The sequence below is a fragment of the Triticum urartu genome, chromosome 7A (assembly GCF_056163025.1).
Source record: "Triticum urartu cultivar PI428250 chromosome 7A, HENAU_Tu73, whole genome shotgun sequence".
In the NCBI taxonomy this organism is placed as follows: domain Eukaryota; kingdom Viridiplantae; phylum Streptophyta; class Magnoliopsida; order Poales; family Poaceae; genus Triticum; species Triticum urartu.
This window is the reverse complement of record NC_141879.1, coordinates 310544957-310557187: the sequence shown is the minus strand read 5'-3', so window position 1 is coordinate 310557187 and position 12231 is coordinate 310544957.

The following is a 12231-nucleotide window of genomic DNA, read 5'->3' as shown; positions in this document are numbered from 1 at the left end:
ATCATTCGGTCGTGCAAGTGAAAGGCAACTATGATGAATTATGATGATATATGATGGACTGGCTGAGATGAGAAAAGCTGGTATGAACTCGACCTCTTTTGTTTTTGTAAATATGATTGGTTCATCGTTCCCGATTCAGCCTATTATGAATAAACATGTTTGCAATGACAACTAGAGATCATAGTTTCTTGTGCCATGCTTGATTAGCTATGAGTTATAATGGTTCACCTTGTGTGCCAACATGCTATTGAGATAGTTATGATGTGGTATGATAGGGTGGTATCCTCCTCTGAATGATTTAAGTGACTTGACTTGGCGCATGTTCACGCATGTAGTTGAAACAAAATCAACATAGCCTTCACGATATTTATGTTCATGGTGGATTATATCCTACTCATGCTTGCATTCGGTGTTGATTAATTTTAGTGAATGCTCATGCCTATTGTCGCTCTCTAGCTGGTCGCTTCCCAGTCTTTTGCTAGCCTTCACTTGTACTAAGCCGGAATACTGCTTGTGCATCCAATCCCTTGAACCCCAAAGTTATTCCACATGAGTCCACCATACCTACATATATACTGTATCTACCTGCTGTTCCAAGTAAATTTGTATGTGCCAAACTCTAAACCTTCAAATAAATATCCTGTTTTGTATGCTCGAATAGCTCATGTATCAACTAGGGCTGTCTGTATCTTCAATGTTAGGCGGGTTATTCTCAAGAGGAGTGGACTCCGCTCCTCACTCATGTGATAAATGGCTGGTCATTGGGATGCCCAGTCCCATGCTTTATGCAAACTAAATCAAAATAATTGCAAACAAAACTCCTCCTGGGACTCTTGTTAGTTGGAGGCACTCGTTGTTTCGAGCAAGCCATGGATTGATGCTTGTTGGTGGAAGGGGGAGTATAAACTTTACCATTCTATTTGGGAACTGCCTATAATGTGTATAACATGGAAGATATCGCCATCTCTTGGTTGTTATGTTGACAATGAAAGTATACCGCTCAAAATATTATTCACCTCTGTTTCAAAACCGAGCTCTGGCACCTCTACGAATCCCTGCTTCCCTCTACGAAGGGCCTATCTATTTACTTTTATGCTGAGTCATCATCCTCTTTTTAAAAAGCACCAGTTGGAGAACACCACTGTCATTTGCATTCATTAATGTTAGTTTACATTGAGTATGACTTGACTGGATCTCTTTTACCATGAATTACAATGTCTAGTCAGTCCTTGGTCTTTAAAGGTGCTCTGCATTTATGATTTGCAGTCTCAGAAAGGGCTGGCGAGATACCATCTTGTTATATCATATTATGATTGTTTTGAGAAAGTGTTGTCATCCGAGATTTATTATTATTGCTCGCTAGTTGATATGAGTAAACTTGAGATCTGAGCATTATTGTGAATGTGGTTAGTTATAATCTTTGCTGAAAACTTGAATGCTGGCTTTACATATTTACAACAACAAGAGCAAACAGAGTTTGTAAAAGTTTTTCTTTATCACTTTCAGTTTGTCAACTGAATTGCTTGAGGACAAGCAAAGGTTTAAGCTTGGGTGAGTTGCTACGTCTCCGTCGTATCTACTTTTCCAAACACATTTGCCCTTGTTTTGGACTCTAACTTGCATGATTTGAGTGGAACTAACCCGGACTGACGCTGTTTTCAGCAGAATTACCATGGTGTTATTTATGTGCAGAAACAAATGTTCTCGGAATGACCTGAAACTTGACGGAGCAACTTTTCAGAAAATATGAAAAATACCTACAAAAGATGAAGGCCAAGGGGCCCACCACCTCTCCATGAGGGTGTGGGGCGTGCCTGCCCCCCTAGGGCGCGCTGCCCTACCTCGTGGGCCCCTTGTTACCTCTCCGACTCCAACTCCAACTCTATATATTGTGTTTTGGGGAGAAAAAAATCAGAGAGAAGAATTCATTGCGTTTTACGGTACGGAGCCGCCGCCAAGCCGTAAAACCTCTCGGGAGGGCTGATCTGGAGTCCGTTCGGGACTCCGGAGAGGGGAATCCGTCACCATCGTCATCATCAACCATCCTCCATCACCATTTTCATGATGCTCACCACAATGCGTGAGTAATTCCATCATAGGCTTGCTGGACGGTGATGGGTTGGATGGGATCTATCATGTAATCGAGTTAGTTTTGTTAGGGTTTGATCCCTAGTATCCACTATGTTCTGAGATTGATGTTGCTATGACTTTGCTATGCTTAATGCTTTTCACTAGGGCCTGAGTGCCATGATTTCAAATCTGAACCTATTATGTTTTCATCAATATATGAGTGTTCTTGATCCTATCTTGCAAGTCTATAGTCACCTATTATGTGTTATGATCCGTTAACCCCGAAGTGACAATAATCAGGATACTTACCGGTGATGACTGTAGTTTGAGGAGTTCATGTATTCACTATGTGTTAATGCTTTGTTCCGGCTCTCTATTAAAAGGAGGCCTTAATATCCCTTAGTTTCCGTAAGGACCCTGCTGCCACGGGAGGGTAGGACAAAAGATGTCATGCAAGTTATTTTCCATAAGCACGTATGACTATGTTCGGAATACATGCCTACATTACATCAATGAACTGGAGCTAGTTCTGTGTCACCCTAGGTTATGACTGTTACATGATGAACCACATCCGGAATAATTCTCCATCACTGATCCATTTCCTACGAGCTTTCCATATATTGTTCTCTGCTTATTTACTTTCCCGTTGCTATTGCTATCATCACTACAAAATACCAAAAACATTACTTTTACCACTGTTACCTTTTGCTACCGTTATCACTACTATCATATTACTTTGCTGCTAAACACTTTGCGGCAGATATTAAGTTTCCAGGTGTGGTTGAATTGACAACTCAGCTGCTAATACTTGAGAGTATTCTTTGGCTCCCCTTGTGTCGAATCAATAAATTTGGGTTGAATACTTTACCCTCAAAAACTGTTGCAATCCCCTATACTTGTGGGTTATCAAGACTATTTTCTGGCGCCGTTGCCGGGGAGCATAGCTCTATTCTTTGAGTCACTTGGGATATATATCTGCTTATCATTATGAAGAACTTAAGAGATCCAAAAACCTAGATCTATCCCTCAACTACGAGGGGAGGTAAGGAACTGCCATCTAGCTCTGCACTTGATTCACCTTCTATTATGAGTAAGCTTGCGACACCTAAACCTGCTTCTGCTATTCGTTCTGATATGTCGAATGTTATTGATGATGCCACTTCTGCTATGCATGATACTTGTGATGAAACTACCTCTACGCCTGATACTACTGTGCCACTTAGTGATTTTCTTGATGAACAACTTGCTAGGGCTAGAGAGATTGAAAATATTGAATCTGATGATACTGATGAAAGTGATGATGAAGAATCACTTGTTATTCCTAAGGGTTATGTTTTTGATCAAGAAGCTTCTTTCGCTATTTTAGCTTGCAAAAATAGAAATGAACTCAAAACGTTATTAGCTAAATGGAGTAAGCAATCTCTAAATGCTAGAATGAAACCTGACCCTGCTTTTGCTACTTCGCCTATCTGTGTTACTAATAAGGATTATGAATTCTCTGTTGATCCTGATAGAATCACTTTGGTTGAATCTGATCCTTTTCATGGTTATGAATCTGAAACTGTTGTGGCACATCTTACAAATTGAATGATATAGCCACCCTGTTCACTAAAGATGAGAGAACTCTTTACTTTTAGATCCTCAAAATATTTCCGTTCTCATTAAAGGGTGATGCTAAGATATGGTTTAATTCTCTTGATCCTGGTTGTGTGCGTAGTCCCCAGGATATGATTTATTACTTCTCTACTAAATATTTCCCTGCTCATAAGAAACAAGCTGCTTTAAGGGATATATATAATTTTGTGCAAATTGAAGAAGAGAGTCTCCCACAAGCCTGGGGGAGGCTTCTCCAATTACTTAATGCTTTGCCTGACCATCCTCTTAAGAAAAATGAAATACTTGATATCTTTTATAATGGACTAACCGATGCCTCCAGAGATTACCTGGATAGTTGTGCTGGTTCTGTTTTTAGGGAAAGAACACCGGATGAAGCTGAAATTCTATTGAACAATATGTTGACAAATGAAAATAATTGGACACCTCCGGAGCCAATTCCTGAACCTATTCCTAAACCAACTCAGAAGAAGAGGGGTATTCTATTTCTCAGTCCTGAAGATATGCAAGAGGCAAAGAAATCTATGAAAGAAAAAGGTATTAAGGCTGAAGATGTTAAGAATTTACCTCCTATTGAAGAAATACATGGTCTTAATTTACCGCGTGTTGAAGAAACATATAATCCAAATCCTTCTCCTATTGAAGAAACTCATGGTCTTGATAACCCGACACAGGTAGTAAAGGTAAATTCTCTCTATAGATATGATAAAGCTGAAATCTCATTTACTAAGTTTGCTAGCCCATGCTTAGATGAGTTTGATAAATTTATGGCTAAGCAAGAAGATTTTAATGCTTATTTTGGTAGACAATTGAAATACAATTCAAATATGCTTGAACACTTGGGTGATTATATATGGCTAATGTCAAAGGTGAACTTAAACTTATTAGTAAACATGCTTCTATGGTTACCACTCAAGTAGAACAAGTACTTCAAGCTCAAAAGGATTTGCCCAATTGTAACACCCCGGATGTAACTTTCCCAATTTGTACTCCAACTCTTGCTCTTTCCGGCATTAAGTTATTTTATTTCTTCGGGTTCGGGTCTTTGTCTCCATGTGTTGTTATCGTTGTCATGCATCTCATATAATGTCATCATGTGCATTGCATTTGCATACGTGTTTGTCTCATGCATTCGAGCATTTCCCCCGTTGTCCGTTTTGCATTCCGGCGCTTCGTTCTCCTCCGGTGGTCATTTCTAGATTTCTTTCATGTGTGGGGATTAAACATTTCCGGATTGGACCGAGACTTTCCAAGCGGCCTTGGTTTACTACCGGTAGACCGCCTGTCAAGTTTCGTATCATTTGGACTTCGTTTGATACTCCAACGGTTAACCGAGGGACCGAAAAGGCCTCGTGTGTATTGCAGCCCAACACCTCTCCAATTTTGCCCAAAACCCACCTAACTCTGCTCCATCTTCTAGATCGTTCGATCACGATCGCGTGGCCGAAAACTGCACCTCATTTGGACTCTCCTAGCTCCCTCTATGCCTATTTAAACACCCCCCTCCAAATCCGGATCTTTCTCCCCTCGAAACCCTAAAAATCCACCGCGCCGCACCGGACATTGTCCGTCCGGGCCGGACATCACCGCCGCCACATGGCCGCGGGACCGCATCGCCGCGCCTCCCCGCCGCCCGGCCCGCCGAGGCCCGTAGCGGGCCCCCACGGGCCCAGTCACCGCCGCCCGCACCCGCGTCGCCCCGCCGCCATCTCCTCCCGAGCCGGCGACGCCCTCCGCCGCGCTCCGCCGTCTTCCCCAGCCCCGGCTGCCCGAGCCGCCGCGCGCCATCGCCGGCGTCGTCGACCCACGGGAGGCAGCCGCCTCCGCCCGGCGCCGCCGCCTCCGGCCGCCTCCGCAGCGCCGCCCGCCGCAGCCGCCGCCACCGACTCCGCCCCGGCCAGATCCGGCCGCCGCCCCACCGGATCCGGCCACTACCTCCTCTCTTCGGCCGTCTACAGTGCAGATCCGGCGAGCTCTTCGATTTCCGCGCCGGGTCAAACCCTAATCCGGAGGTTGAATTTTTCCTAAGTCCTGAAATTGCAGATCCATGTGCTCCTGTTCGAGACCCCGTAACTTTGCATCCGTAGCTCCGATTCATGCATATAGCATATCAAAATGTTCACCTCGGAGAGTACATCATTTCTTTCCATTGCATCATTTTTATTTGAGCACATCTTGATGCCCGAAATGCTTTTAGAAGAGGGCTACTTGAAATAATTGTCAGATCTGCTACTCCGTTTAGGCTTTTGTCATTTTTACCATGATTATTGTGTGCATGCTATGCCCATCAGTTCTACATATGTTTTGTTAAGGATTTTGTCATCTTTCCAGAGGTGCCACCCATGTATTTTTGTGATGTGTGTGGTGACTAGTGCAAGCTTGCAAAGTGGTGCACTTGCTAATTCTGTTTTCAGGGACTTAGCAATTCCACTAAGTCCTTGATCTGTTTAGCTCATGATGCCATATGTTCATGTTGTTTCCTAGTGATCCGTGCCTCTTTTGAGGATGATCAGTAAGGATGTTTTGTTAATATTGTAGTGCTATATCCATCCATGTCTTTGTTTGCAATTATGGAGCACCATAGATTGAGTCAATCGACCTCTACTTTTGCTACTTTGTGAATCTGGGCAGATTGTCAACTTGTTTGCAATTTTGCCGGTGATGTTGTAGTTGATCCGTGCGTGCTATGCTATTGTTCTTGCCATTTCTAGCTAGAATTTTGTGCCTTCTTGATGGATGTATGATTTTATTTCCATGAATTGCACCTTAGTGAGTGCATCGAGCTCGTAAACATGCCTACTTGAGTTATATTTCAGCATGTGCCAGTTTTCACTAAGTCTGAGAACTGATTATGTTTTTGCTATGTTCACGTGCTTGCAATTGTATTTTCTGATCCCTTTTGGCTCAAGGTCACTAAGGGACTTTTGTTAAGATCTTTGAGTAGCTCCATGTCATGCTTTACTTTGCGATGTTCAGGTCCTTTAGCATGTAGTTTTGTTGCTCCGAAGAGAGCTACCTGATCTGAAATCCCAGACAAGTGTTAATTTCACTAAGTCTGAGATCTGTTTTCCATATGCATTTTTGCCATGCTTGTTTGAACCTGTTAATGGATGAATTGGCCATAGCTCAGTGCTAGACTTTTGTTAAGCATCATGAATGCATCCCTGCCATGTATTTTGTTGTCATGATTGGGTGCTGTAGCATGTTCATCTCATTGCATTTAGATGACTACTTGCTGTAAATCGCAGACCGGTGTCATTTTTGAATTGCCTGCCATTTCCAAACTGTAACTCCGATTCCAGCATTCTTTATATCGTTTTCAAGAGATTTCATCTCATCTTTCCAGTGGCACACTTGGTTTTCCAAGTTGAGGTCAGGTTCATGCATTTCCTGTCATATCTTGCATTTCGCATCCCGCATCGCATCCCGCATAGCATACCATCTTTGCATTGCGTTGTTTGAGTTTGCACGTGGTTGATTGTATCCTTGTTGCTTGTTTGTCTTGTTTGGGTAGAGCCGGGAGACGAGTTCGCTAACGAGGAGCCCGTTGAGTTTGCTTTCGAGGATCCAGTCAACTCTGACAACTGTGCAGGCAAGATGATCATACCCTCGAAATCACTACTATCTTTACTATGCTAGTTTGCTCGCTCTTTTGCTATGCCAATGCTACGATGCCTACCACTTGCTTGCAAGCCTCCCAAATTGCCACGTCAAACCTCTAACCCACCATTGTCCTAGCAATACCGTTGATTGGCTATGTTACCGCTTTGCTCAGCCCCTCTTATAGCGTTGCTAGTTGTAGGTGAAGCTTGGAGGCGTTCCTTGTTGGAACATTTATTTACTTGTTGGGATATCATTATATTGCTATGTTATCTTAATGCATCTATACACTTGGTAAAGGGTGGAAGGCTCGGCCTCTCGCCTAGTGTTTTGTTCCACTCTTGCCGCCCTAGTTTCCGTCATATCGGTGTTATGTTCCTGGATTTTGCGTTCCTTACGCGGTTGGGTTATAATGGGAACCCCTTGATATTTCGCCTTGATTAAAGCTTTTCCAGCAATGCACAACATTGGTTTTACCATTCGCCACCTAGCCTTTTCTTTTCCTTGGGTTCTGCAGACTCAAGGGTCATCTTATTTTAACCCCCCCCCCCGGGCCAGTGCTCCTCTGAGTGTTGGTCCAACCGAGCGATGTCCGGGGCTACCAGGGGCAACTCTGGGCTGGCCTACCCGACGTCTTGCTCATCTGAGTGTGCCCGGAGAACGAGATATGTGCAGCTCCTATCGGGATTTATCGGCACATACGGGCGGGGTTGCTGGTCTTGTTTTAACCTGTCGAAGTGTCTTGAAGAACCAAGATACCGAGTCTGATCGGAACGTCTTGGGAGGAGGTCTATTCCTTCGTTGACCGTGAGAGCTTGTCATGGGCTAAGTTGGGACTCCCCTGCAGGGATTTGAACTTTCGAAAGCCGTGCCCGTGGTTATGGGCAGATGGGAATTTGTTAATGTCCGGTTGTAGATAACTTGAACCTTAACTTAATTAAAATGAATCAACTGAGTGTGTTACCGTGATGGCCTCTTCTCGACGGAGTCCGGGAAGTGGACACGGTGTTGGAGTAATGTTTGCGCAGGTTTCTCTCTAGTTTCTCGCTCGCGCTTTGCCTCCTCTTCTCGCTCTCTTTTGCGAATAAGTTAGCCACCATATTTTGCTAGTCGCTTGCTGCAGCTCCACTCATATTTACCTTGCCTTTACCTATAAGCTTAAATAGTCTTGATCGCGAGGGTGCAGATTGCTGAGTCCCTGTGGCTCACAGATTACTATCACACCAGATGCAGGGCCTGATGATTCCGCTCCAGGAGACGCGTATGAGCTCAAGTGGGAGTTCGACGAGGACTCTCAACGTTACTATGTTTCCTTTCCCGATGATCAGTAGTGGTGCCCAGTTGGGGGTGAACGGGACCGTTGTCGCATGTTGGGTTCTCTTTTATTTTGGCGCCGTAGTCGGGCCATGAGTGTTTGGATGATGTAATGTTATTTTATGTACTTGATTGACATGGCGAGTGTAAGCCAACTATGTTATCTCCCCTTTATTATTCTTATTACATGGGATGTTGTGAAGATTGCCTAACTTGCGACATATGCCTTCAATGCGATTATGCCTCTAAGTCGTGCCTCGACACGTGGGAGATATAGGCACATCGAGGGTGTTACAAGTTGGTAATCAGAGCCTTCCCTGACCTTAGGAGCCCCATTGCTTGATCGTTATTAGCGGCCGAGTTGTGTCTAGAAAAAAGTTTTGAGTCTTTTAGGAATTATATATCGGAGAGTTTAGGAATTCTTTTTACTTCCCAGTCTCCTCATCGCTCTGGTAAGGCATCCTGACGTAGAGTTTTGACTCTTCTCTTCTCAAATTTCACTAAAAAAAATTTTTAGGATCACGCGGGTATCTTGGAATCGTTCCGATGGTTTTATGATGAGAACATTGTCTTGGTTCCTCCTGTCAGGGGTTTAGTGGAAGTGTCCCGGGGAGTTGAGCTCTGAGGTGTTGTCATCATAATTTTATCATTGCAGTTCTGGAATACTTGAGTTTAGTGCGTCGACATCGAAAATCTCTTTTATGCAGTTCGTTGGTGAGATAACCTCGACGCCACCCAGTACTGGGGCGGGAGTTCGGGAGTATCGCCATAACTTGTATAACGGATGCTTTTCGAAGGTTGAGGTAGATGGTTTTCGAAGGTTTCTTGGTTATGTGTTGAAGGATGGATACAGCTGGATGTAGGATTTGCTAGTTTGGGTGAGATATTATGCTTCCCCTGTATCCCCAACACCTGATTGCATAACCGTAGAGGTTCGGGAGTTTCATAGGTAGGAATTCTAGTAGCTCTAGTTTTTCTTCCACGGATATTGGTTTGAGATTGGGATTTCTTACCGATTATTCATTCTTCATCCGTACCTTGTTGATTTATTTCTCTACCTTAATTCTACGTGGTTTCTCAATTTATGGATATGTGACCATTTCAAGAGGAATGCATTCATTCATTTTGCTCGGATGTGAAGACTATATGTTGCAATTTTCATTCCGTTGGATTCAGCTTCAATATTTATCTGTCAATGTGCTAATGGTGGTCAACCTCTTCAGGATGGCTCCTCCAACACGCATGACTCCGAATCCTGATCCGCCACCACCTCCACCTCCTCCGGAGGCATGGCAAGCTGTGATGGCCGCAACCAATGCAAACACACAGCTGATCATGCAAATTCTTCAAGAGCGCAATCAAGGCAACCAAGGGAATCAAGGCAGCAATCAGAATCACTTTGCTTCACTCAACCAGTTCCTTGCTAACGGGCCAAAGACTTTCAGCAATTGTGTTGAGGCAACCGATGCTGACGATTGGCTTGTGGATCTGTGCAAGCATTTCGAGTGTAGTAACGTCAGGCCTGAGGACTTTGTCAAGTTTGCTTCCTTCCAACTCAAAGATCAAGCTGCAGAATGGTTCCAGCAGTACAAGGACTCCAGAGGTGGATGTGTTATCACTTGGGATGATTTCCGTCGAGATTTCCGAGCTCATCATATTCCTCAGAGCGTGGTTGAAAGCAAGCGTGAGGAATTCCGCAACCTGAAGCAAGGCTCTTTGTCTGTCTATGACTACAACAAGTTGTTCCAGAAGCTCGCCCGCTTTGCCAAGCAGGACGTACCTGATGAGAAGAGCATGATATACCAGTTCAGGGGTGGTCTTAGAGAAGAAATTTCAGCTAGCTCTTGTTCTCTTCGAGCCCTTGAGATACGATGAGTTCTACAACATGGCACTGAAGCAAGAGGCTGCTCAGTTGAGGTGTGATGCTTCCAAGAAGCGAGCCAGAGATGTTACTTCTTCTTCCTCTACTCAAGTGGCCAAGCAGCAGAAGTATTGGCTTCCTCCTCCTCCGTTCCGTCAGCCGTATCAGCAGAAGAGCAAAGGTGGAAGTGGTTCTTCCCACCCACCCAACCCTGGCTTTCAGAACAAGACTTTGTCTCAAGCTCCAAGATCGACCGCTCCGTATCACCGTCCGCTTTCAGAGGTCACGTGCAACAAGTGCCAACAGAAGGGTCACTATGCCAACAAGTGTTTCAACCAGAGGCGTCTTCCTCCTCCTCCTCCTGTCAGATCGGCAAGTACAGCTGTGGTCAAGCATAACCCCAAGTCCGCCAAGGTCAACTTGCTGAATGCAGCTCAGGCAGAGGACTCACCAGATGTGATCATGGGTAACCTTCCTGTTAATGACATTCCCGCAAGAGTTCTTTTTGACACTGGTGCATCTTTATCGTTTTTATCAAAGCCTTTTGCATCTATGCATGATGTGCATACTATTGATTTGCCTAAGCCGATAGCGGTTTCTTCTCCGGGTTTGTTCATGAACACCAAAATGATGGCTCCGGATGTTACTATCACGTTGGGTGACTACAAGTTCCTTTCTTCCCCAATGGTTCTTGGTAACTCGGATATGGATCTTATTCTCGGAATGGATTGGCTTTCTAAGCACAAGGCTCGGCTTGATTGTGCTGCCAGGCAGATTCAATTGACTCATTCGTCTGAGGATGTAATTGTCTTTGCCGCTCGGGATAATACAATCCGTCTGTTTTCTCTCAATGAGAAGGGTGAACTCGATGCCATCTCGCAAATTCCAGTCGTTTGCGAATATCAAGACGTCTTTCCAGAAGAGCTTCCAGGAAAGCCCCAGCACCGGCCAGTTGAATTCGTTATTGATCTTGAGCCCGGCACGGAACCTGTGTGCAAACGTCCTTACAAGCTCAGACCTGAAGAGTTGAAGGAGCTGAAGAAGTAACTCGATATTCAAGAGAAAATGGGTCTCATCCGGCCTAGTTCTTCTCCGTGGGGTTGTGGTGTTCTTTTTGTGAAGAAGAAGGATGGAACGGACCGACTTTGTGTTGATTACCGTCCAGTGAACAAGAAGACCATCAAGAACAAATACCCACTTCCCAACATCAATGAGCTGTTCGAACAACTCAAAGGTGCCCAAGTATTCTCCAAGCTTGATCTCCGTATGGGTTATCATCTTCGAATCCGTGAGCAAGATATTCCCAAGACGGCTTTCAGGACAAGCTTTGGTTCATATGAATACACTGTCATGTCTTTTGGTCTCGTCAATGCCCCTCCGAAGTTCTCTCGCATGATGAACTTCATCTTCAACTCCTACACCAATGACTTCGTTTTGGTCTATCTCGATGACATTCTGGTTTTCTCCAAGAACAAGGAAGATCATGCCAAGCACTTGCGTTTGGTTCTTGATAAGCTCAGAGAACATCAGTTCTACGCCAAGTTCTCCAAGTGTGAATTTTGGCTCGATGAGGTTATTTATCTTGGTCATATCATCTCTGCCAAGGGCATTGCCGTGAAGCCTGAGAAGGTGTCTGCAATTGTGAATTGGGAACCTCCTCAGAACGTGAAACAACTCCGTAGCTTCCTCGGTCTCGCAAGCTATTGTCGAAGATTCGTTGAAAACTTTTCTAAGATCGTGAAGCCTCTCTCAAATCTTCTCCAGAAGCACGT